The following is a 9,603-nucleotide window of genomic DNA, read 5'->3' on the forward strand; positions in this document are numbered from 1 at the left end:
GGCAATCTTCAGGGAAGATTAATTTTGAATTTGAAGCATTACACGTTGCTCTCACTGTATTATAAGCCGTCCACGGCGGCCCTGTGAACCATCAAATGATAGACAGTGAAGTGGATTTTCTTTTTTTTTCCTTTTTTCATTTTCATATTTCAATTTATGGCTATGGAAGGAGGAACACTGCAGCCATCCATACTGATCTTACCTGATTTTATGTATTCTGTTTCTGTCTTTCAACTCAAACCCCAAAATTGTTACAAGACAGCTAAAGACTTGTCTTGTAGCACCTCCTAGTTAAGTTTTTCTCATTTTACCCTTATTGGCCTTAATTTCCCTTGGCCAATTGGCCCCTAATTGGCCTTTTACTTGTTGTTAGGCTTGGTTAGGCTGTCATGTAAGAAGAAATATTTTGACCTTTGAAGTTTGTCCTAAAAAAATATATCCACTGTTCACGGTCTGGTTGAGGCTAGTGACAGAGAAGGGAAAGAAAAAAAGGAGTTCTGGGTCCAAATACCAGAAATGGTTCAGCAGCTGAGCCTGTCAGGCAGAACACCCCGAAGGAAGGCTGATATTGCGTCCCTTGAAATCTAGTGCCTCTCCGCATGACCAATCACCAGTCCAACACAGCCTCGTGGAAGGGAGAGTTTGAAAACACAGACTATTGCATAGGAAGAAAAATGTGTCCACAGTTAGTGTGAAATTTGGTGTTTATGTTGAGCGGACACAATGTATGAAAAATTTAATGTGGCTGTATTTTTCACACATTGCTACCAGTGTCTGGCTGTGGTGCCTTGGACATTTTCTCAAGCAACAACCTATCTTAATTCCATTTTTATTGTAATGCCTAATACTACTGTTTGTGCATCGCTTTGAATTGTTACTTTGGCTGTAACTGTCTTTATTCTCTTGCTCCTCACAGCCCAAGTGGATCAGTGCTAACCTGCTTGGAACAGGCCAAGAGTTACCTTCTAACAGATGGAACCTGCAAATGTGGCCTGGAGTGTCCGCTCATCCTACATAAGGTCAGTCTCTCAGCTTTTTTCCTTTACCTGCTCCTCAGGAATATGTCAAAAACAATGTGTTTGTATAATACAAGCACACGCAGCCACGTTGCTAATTTCCCTCTTCCACAGGTTTTTAACTTTGACCCCGGCGCCGCAGTTAGACAGAGGACGCCCGACGATGCCCAAGCCGACTCTGCTGTCACCAAACTCTGCATACACAAGAGGAAAATCATCGCCGTTGCGGCTCTGCACAAGAGCATGGAGACCCAGATTTCAAGTATTGCGACTGGTACCGTTTGTGTTTTGTTCAAATTTGTCTTAGCATTTGTTTGCTCAGATTTATTTTAATGCATTTCTCTTAAAATTTGACATTTTCTTGTTATTGCTTAAGATTCCTGTGGCACTTTTACATCCCAGGGCTGCTGTGCATTTTGTCACAATTATTGTCACAATGACTGATGTGTAATATGACACTTAATAGCAGGGGAATTAGACAGGCTTGACTCTGCCTTCACCAATTTCTGACAGCTTTAAATATGGCTTATTGTCCGTCCTTCATTTTGCCCTTCCTTCTGGGTTTTTGAGATGAGGACAAGCTCATCACTTTATTTTTCTTTACAGGTGCTTGTCATGGGGGTTCTTTGAATCATCAAGCTACGAGCAACCATCTCCACAATGGTCCATCCAGCTCTGATGCACATGAGAAGAAGACTTCATACAGAATTCCAATGTCTTGTCCCCAGCACTACCAACACGAACCGGGGTCGCCTCCTCGGATGGACGCATACACAGTCCAAGCCAGGGTGAAGCTCAGTGCTGGTGACCGCAAGGTCCAAAGATCTCCATATCGGAGTGGCCTGCTCAGCCCCCCCTTTCCCCCCTTCTGTAGCTCACAGCATTATGCTGATGGAATCCTTTCTCCAAGGCCCAATCCCCTGAGGAGTCCTGAGGCTCCTGCTCTGCATTTTCATGGAGCCTTAAGCCCAGGTTCCCGTCACGTGAATGGTGAGCGGTTTACCCCTCTGTCGCCACATAGCGTCATGGTCAATGGCTTGCCTTCAGATACCCAGCTGTCATGTGCTATGGCTGGGAGGACTAACATCTCCTCATTGTCTTCAATCAATGCCAAAAGCCCGAACAGGGAGCCCAAATCGCCCTGCAGCTTCCCTCAATTTACGGACCATCAGCATAAAACCCCATCACAGCAGCACTCATCTATTCCTCAGCTACCTCGCTATGTTGTGCATAAGAAGCAGACAACCTCTTCTGAAAAAGACCCTCTTGGTATACTTGACCCCATCCCGGGCAAAGGTGACATTCGTGATCAAGTGGGTTCAACTCCATCAAGCCTCCAGTTCAGTATCCAGCCTCAGGTCCCACCTGCTATTGTCCCATTGCCCAGTAACCTCCCCTTGCCAGTGGCTAAGTCTGGAATAGTTTCCCATGGCCACTGTGTGAGGGTTCAGCGTCCATCCCCCTTACCTGTTTCATCTTCACCAGTTACATCCCCAGTGCACATGGCTGGCCCTGCACCCATTAGGGTGGAAGAAACTCACCATCCACTCACCTCTGTTTCTTCTCAATACCGGAATTGTGCTCTCATCATGGGTCCTCAAGGGGCAAAGTTGCCTTTCCAGTCTCAACAGGAAGCCGTTCAATCCCCTGAGACCTTGATACTCCATCGCTTGAAGGAGGCCACCAAAAAGCGACCAGTAGGGGTGAATGTCAGCAGGAGCAGTCATCTGGACTCCACAGGCCTTCCAGCTCATGGATCTGATGGTGTTGGTCACAGCGAACACTCTCTGAGAGCACCCTCTCACCAACAACTTGATCGACAGGATCCTTCCACTTTCCCAGCCAGCGGTCTGCTGTCTGCAGCAGCTAAATCAAAGCTAGTCCGTCAAAACAAAGGAGGCTCCAGGACTCGAGTCGACAGCTCAGGTCATCATGGGCTTGTTGGTGGTGGCAGACAAATATACAGTGAGGAATATGGGATCTGTGAGCCCAAGTATCCACCAAGTTCTGGACTCAGTCTGAGTGATGGCCAGAGTGGAAGAGCAGCGCTCAGAGATAAACTTATGGCCCAGCAGAGAGAGGTACATCGTAAGCGTAAGACTCCCATCGATGCTGGAGGGGACATGTCCTTCCCTATGAATATGCAGCATTGTTCTGGGCTGCCTGGCTATTCAGAGCCCATGAAGCGACTTCTGCAGCAAGGGGGATTGCCCAATAATACTTCAATGGCACAACTTCTTCAATCTATGAGCCACCAGGGAACTCAGAATGGCCTGAACCACCTGCGTCCACCACCTGCCTCGTCTGGCAAATCGCTGTTCTTTGAGGAGAGCATGCCTCATATGTCAAACTTGCAGAGTGCGCATGGACCCCATGATCTCCCAAGGAGAGCGGCCATCCCCAGCTACCGGAGCTTGGGCAAAGAGTATCATCAGGATCAGGGTGAAGCCCTCAACACTAATCACTTTGCCCATCGAGTGAATCAAATGCACCATCCTGCTTTTGATGGGAATTTAGATGCACTAGGCTATGGCAGACATGAAGACATAGAATCCATCTGCAACCCAAATCGTCAGCAACAGCAATTCAGTCATCATGTAAAACAATCCTCGGGCAACTTCATTTTTAAAGATAGGACAGGATTGCCGCCAGTGATGTCCAATGGTGGTTTTGATACCTACCCTGAATCAGGTAATCCATTAATTGAAGGAATCTGTAAGGCAGTTGATTTAAGTTGAGTGTCACAACATAAAATAAGAGTTTTTTTTGTTTATTTGCAATTTAAATAATGAAGACCAATTCAACGTGGCTATTGCAGAATAGTAATCAAAATGTATAATGAATATGTCAATGACTTTAATGGATAATACAAACAACATAAATCTCACCTATTCAATGTTGCTATTTTGCATCACATTGCTGTTTTAATGATAAATGAATAATACATTAATGCCGCTGTTACAGCACCCCCCCCCCCCCCTTATTTTATAGGGGAAAACTGTTCTTGAATGTGTTTCTGTGATAGCTGTTTCATTTCAATTCTGTCATTGACATTCTTTTGTTACTTATTTTAACATTCTGTGTACTTGCAACAATACTCCACTCCTAAACTCGATTCTCCATCTTTTACTTTTCACATTGGCTGACTAGGTGTTTCTGAAGGATTCCAGGAAGTTTCTTTAGACATGTTTTAAATTTGCTCGACTGTCCTTGACTTAAGGAAATATTATGTTGAGGTATACTACAGCACCCTGGGAGGTTTTGCAAAGCTCAGTTGCTGTCATTTTGATGCTGATCTTAAAGTGTCTTTCTTGTCACCGTGCCCATGTTTTGCCACAAGTGACGACCTAAAACACCATTGTAATCAGAATCAGAATCATTGAACTCCCCAAGACACACATTAACATTAAGACCGTGATGAATTTTTGGAGTTATACATACTGTATCTAACTGCAAAGTTGAAGTTGAGAGACTGTGTTTTGTTTTTCGGTGTTTTGAAGGTGTAACTTTAGTGCTTCTCCACTGGGATGACTAAAAGGACTTCTGATAAATTATTCACAATGTAGTAAAATTGAAGGTCAACAGACTTAACATTCATAGCGATGCCCAGACATTACACCAACCGGAGATTCTTTGGTTAGGGATGGTTGGGGCTAGTAGCCAGCCTTACAGCGTCGGCTAATTCCTACACATACCCTTCAACGTAGGATTGCATTTCTTTCTCAATACAGGAGCGCCACACAAATGATCACATTCACCTCGTGTCCAAGCTCTGTGGATTCGGCACATGCCCTCCGAAACCGAGTTAGCGGATTGCGGTGACTACTTTGTTCGAGGTTTGTTATCTGTTTTTGTCAAAAAGAACCTTTTTGATTTTGCAGCAAGCTCCCTATTCCCTCTTGTCCCTGATCACTGTCGGGTCCTTCTTTCTGTGTCCTTCAGTAGCATAGGTGCTGTTTGGAAAGGTAAGGTTTGCATTTACCAGTGGGTAGAGTTATTTTACGTTAATAGTTCAACAAAAGGCATTCCTTATTTTTCTTAGTCTTATCTATCCTTGTGAGGATTATTTTTCATGTTCTGGGTTGATGATGGTCAGCCGAACTGCTTTCGTGGGTTTCCCAGTTTCCATTCTCAGAAAATTAGTTTTTTTACCCCTCTCATTATTGCATTGTCCTTTTTTAAAGTTATTTCTGTATCACTATCAGTCAACTATTTCATTTTGCATTTATTTTCTTCAATTCTTGCACACTATCTCAGAATAATAAACATAACTTTTCCTTAGTTTGACTGGGCAAAAAGCTGAGTGACATTCTTTACTCCTCCCCGGGTCCTCTGTCTGTCTCCACTCCTGCAGGTAAGGCTTCTTCTCTGAACTCAACTTTGAGACATTCCCATGATGGTGGTCAGCGCTGGCGAAGGCGGCGGCAGAAAGCAGAGGCTCCTCTTCAAGCTGGCCACTTCCTACTGAGCCCAGATGGCCCGCCAGGTCAACCCTCCGGTCTGAATGCTCCTTCCCCTGACCCCCCGATGGACAATCTGAGGAACTTTGAGGTCAGATCATTTGTAGGGATTGATTCTGTTTTTCTTTGTCTTCCATTTCTTGTTTGTTAATCATCATGTCTTTGATAGGCAAGTGTCACTGAGATGATGTTGCGCTCTCCCAAGACGGCTACTAGTCAACCACCACAGGACCTAGCCAGCCAGCGGGCTAAAGCGGCACTGATCCGGGAGACCATGCAGAGTGTTATCACCCGTAACGGTGTCACTACGTTTTCGGCATCTCCTGCTGCCTGCCCATCCCTTGGACTCTCCCGGTCCGTCATCCGCAGTCCTCCTCCTCGCCACTCTGCCGAAGATCCAGCGCAACACCCTCAACCGAGGGAGGTTTGGCCCCGCAGGAAACCACCGCAGGCCAATGGTGTATCCACCGGTGTATCTGCCGGTGTTACGAGGGTTTCTGGTCGGTTTCGACGTGGCGTGCAGAGAAGACCCAAAGTCGCCCGTGAGGGTGCTGAACGTGGATCTTGGCGTATCGGGGAGCTCTTGCAGGGCCGGGCTCAAGATTTCAACATGAATGGCTTCTACGCAGAGTTACTCAGGAGACGCGCCTGTCTGGAGCCTCCTCAGTTTAATGGAACAGATTACAGCAACGGGTTCTTCGGCAATATGAACGGTGAGGGCCCCACAATAGGAAGCGTCAACCCCATGATGGTCCACTCTCCTGAGCGTTCCACCGGCTCTGAGGCCGGGGTCACGGATATTTCTCGTGCCTATAGGCTGTACAACGGACATTTGAATGGTAGACTCGGTGGCAACTCCAACTGCCGTGATAAAGGAGGCCCAAATGGAGGCTTTGCACCCAATATTGCAGACGGTCGAGAACAAAGCTTGGGGTCTGCTGATCTGTACGTCTCCAGTCAACCCTTGGCGCACTGGTCTGGAAGCCAGCCTATAGGGGAGGCACCGTGGGGTCAGGCTCCATGGTTCCAGCCTTTGCCAAGCAGGCCGAAGGAGGACGGACAAGCCTTTCTCTGCGGCATCAGTCAAAGTGCACAAAGCCAGGTGGGTGACCTTTGAGAATGAGTTGTTGTTATGTCCAAGGGTTAAGACACTTCTTTCCAGATTTTGTGATATTGACACGTTTCTTGAAATGAAAACATAAGAGATACTGTGTGTTCTTTTGGTTGACAAGTAGCAACAATTGCACAGGCTTTTTGCCCATAAAAGTGACATATTTTAGCAGTGGCAGTTGTAGCAGCCTAAAATGCAAAGGCGCTTAGTTATTTGGGTGACAACATAATGATTTCACCGCCAGGGCAGAAGCTGGGCAGTATATCTCGCACTCCTAGCGACAGACTCTTGTGTACAACTGTTCCCTAGCTTCCTTTTGTTGTTGCCTTGAATATAATCTTAAAAATATTCATTAAACGCTGAATATTTTACGAAACAAATGGCTTCAAAATGTTTTCCAGGTTGAGCCTGGGAGTTCCCACAGAACACGGAAGGATGACCTGGATACATTACTCAAGGCAAACAGAATTCCCCAGAGGTGTGTTGAACAAGCATGAATGTTTCCAAAGTAAAATATTGGATTGTAAACCAGTAGGGCTTTTATAATACTGCTGTGTTTTTGTGATACAGTATTCATGTCAATGTTGATGCAAGACGCGCAAACAATTCGTTCGTAGCAAACAAATCCTTTACTGTAAATGACTCTATAGAGTTGGGTCACTCCAGCAAAGTAGTGTAAAGGATTGAGGGAGGAAAGTAAAATCATTAGAAAACTGTTTTGAGGCACAAAATATTTAAGACAAATTCATTTTTAACCAATCCAATTTCTGTCAGATATTGTGATTATGATATACGACAAAAATCACTATGTTTTGGTCAGCCGCTAGCATATATATATATATATATATATATATATATATATATATATATATATATATATCATATCAATTGTCTCTTTCAGTGGTGGGGAAGTAACAAACTACATCGAGGCTGCTATCCAGGATGCAATGAGCCAGTGGAACAAATTGTCTGCTAATGTGAGTATTGATAATACGCCTCTTTGTCTACGTATGTTGAATTTTGTTCATTTAGTTAGTTTGTCAAAAGCCATATCCTCATTTTAGCCTGTAGTAAGTGGTCTCCCGAATTCTAACATTAAGAATATTCCAACTTCAAAAGCCAGGGTTAGCTATTTCATTTTAAGATGTATTTATTTGAAATTACCTGTTTTAATGTTTGCGGTTTGCCTTCACGTCACAGAGAGCAGGACAAGTCAAACCCCCCAAACCCAAAAGGAGAAAGATCGCCAGATGACAGTGAACCAATGGAAGAAACCTGCTTTATTTATTATTTTACTTTTCTTGTGTTTGAGGTACTGTTAATGTTTTATTATTATTATTTTTGTAATAAATCCTCCTGTGACTTCTGTGAAGCCACGAACACCCAAATAAGTGTTCAACAACCAGCAGTTGTCCATTAAACTGCAGACGTAGTGTTGAAGTATTTGGGCCAGAACAAAATATTTTTGTCATCTATTAAAAAGTTGAGTGAAAAAATTCAGATGATCGGTATGATCTGCTGCTATTTTTTAGTATTTGGCAGAAACTATCGAACGTCTTATTATTGATTCAAAGAACATGCAAAAAAACAATAAAAAAAAATAAAAAAATGGCCATAATTCTAAATACATATTATTGATTCGGTCATAAAATCTACAGTATGTTATTAAATAACTACTGTGCTGTAATTTCATGTAATTAATGTAATTATTTTCTCTTCATTCAGGACTCCATTGAAAATAATCCAAAATGACAGCGTTTCACGTATGAGTCACTTTTGGCACTTTTAAAGGGTGAGACCTCTGGAGAATAGCGATGGGTTCACCGCTTAAATTGGGGATTTTATATGCTCCAAATCGTTCAAAATAGTTGTGATGTTCAAGAATGACAGAATATTTTGATCGATTTTGGTCACCCTAGAAATGATTAGGTTTTTTTTACTACTGAATATTACACAGACAGTAAAGTAGTAAAGCTAATGGTTATACATTTCTGTATTTTAATTGGGAATATATTTGTTCATCTATTTATAGATATAATTGGATCACTGCTTTTGAAACCTGAGAATTTATTTAATTGTATTCACTTAGAATACATTTTACGAAAATTGCCCATGATCAAACTGATCAAATCCTTTTAGTCTTGAGTACTTTACCAATGTGCCAATGCACATTATGGCCAGAACTTCATCTCCCAACACTGAGAATAAAAACAAATATCAACACTTAAATGACTCTAAGCAAAAAAAAAAAATCTATTTTACTATTTATTTTCATAATGGAACTTGTTGTTTTGGCCCTATGGTCACCAGTCTATATTTTTCTTCCAAAAATATTGAAATCCTTGCCAGCATGATACATCATTCCATTCTTTTCTACTAATATATTATTTTATTTTGTATTGTTTTAACCAGGACTTTTCATGAGCTTTATTTATATTACTACTTACTTAAACAAATGGTCAATGGGCTATTGTATCCTTTATTATTATTATTATAATTATTATTGTTATTATTATTATATTTATTGTGTTATTATTGTTATTACTAAATGATGATTATATTTATTAAACGATTATTATATTTATTTATTTTATTATTATATTTTTTCACTTTGACAGAAGTCCATTTTATCTAAAACTGTAACGATTTTTTCAAGAAAAAAATGGTCCAAAGTTAAATTGTGATAGAGTAAAATGAGTTCTGCTATAATGTCACTTTTGTCCCATCTGATCTTAGAATGATGTCGTCTTACATTGTGTTTAAATGGTATAAAAATGGAAGCCAAATGTTTGAAATGGAAAAACAAGCCAAAAAGCAAAGGGATGGACTCCTGTTGAATCGGAAAACGTTAATTTAGAACGACTCATACTGTGCCTAATGGCCACCTATGTGAATACAGAAGATAGCAATAATATCTAAATGAGTTGTACTCTGAAAAAAAGCCTTAGAATATTTTTTTCTGCCCTGTTTGTAGTTTTGTACGTTTTGTAAAAATCCTGTGTTAGAAAAAAGAAAC

General features: G+C 42.0%; 1 long non-coding RNA gene across 1 annotated transcript; it reads left to right on the forward strand.

The window, feature by feature from the left end:
- Positions 1–7,001: 7,001 nt before the first annotated feature.
- Positions 7,002–8,609, forward strand: LOC307244306. The gene is made up of 3 exons (XR_013844647.1): positions 7,002–7,065; positions 7,489–7,564; positions 7,788–8,609. It is a non-coding gene; the product is annotated as an uncharacterized lncRNA (long non-coding RNA).
- The last annotated feature ends 994 nt before the right edge of the window (positions 8,610–9,603 follow it).

Source organism: Zeus faber (assembly GCF_960531495.2).
Source record: "Zeus faber genome assembly, chromosome: 18".
Lineage (NCBI taxonomy): Eukaryota > Metazoa > Chordata > Actinopteri > Zeiformes > Zeidae > Zeus > Zeus faber.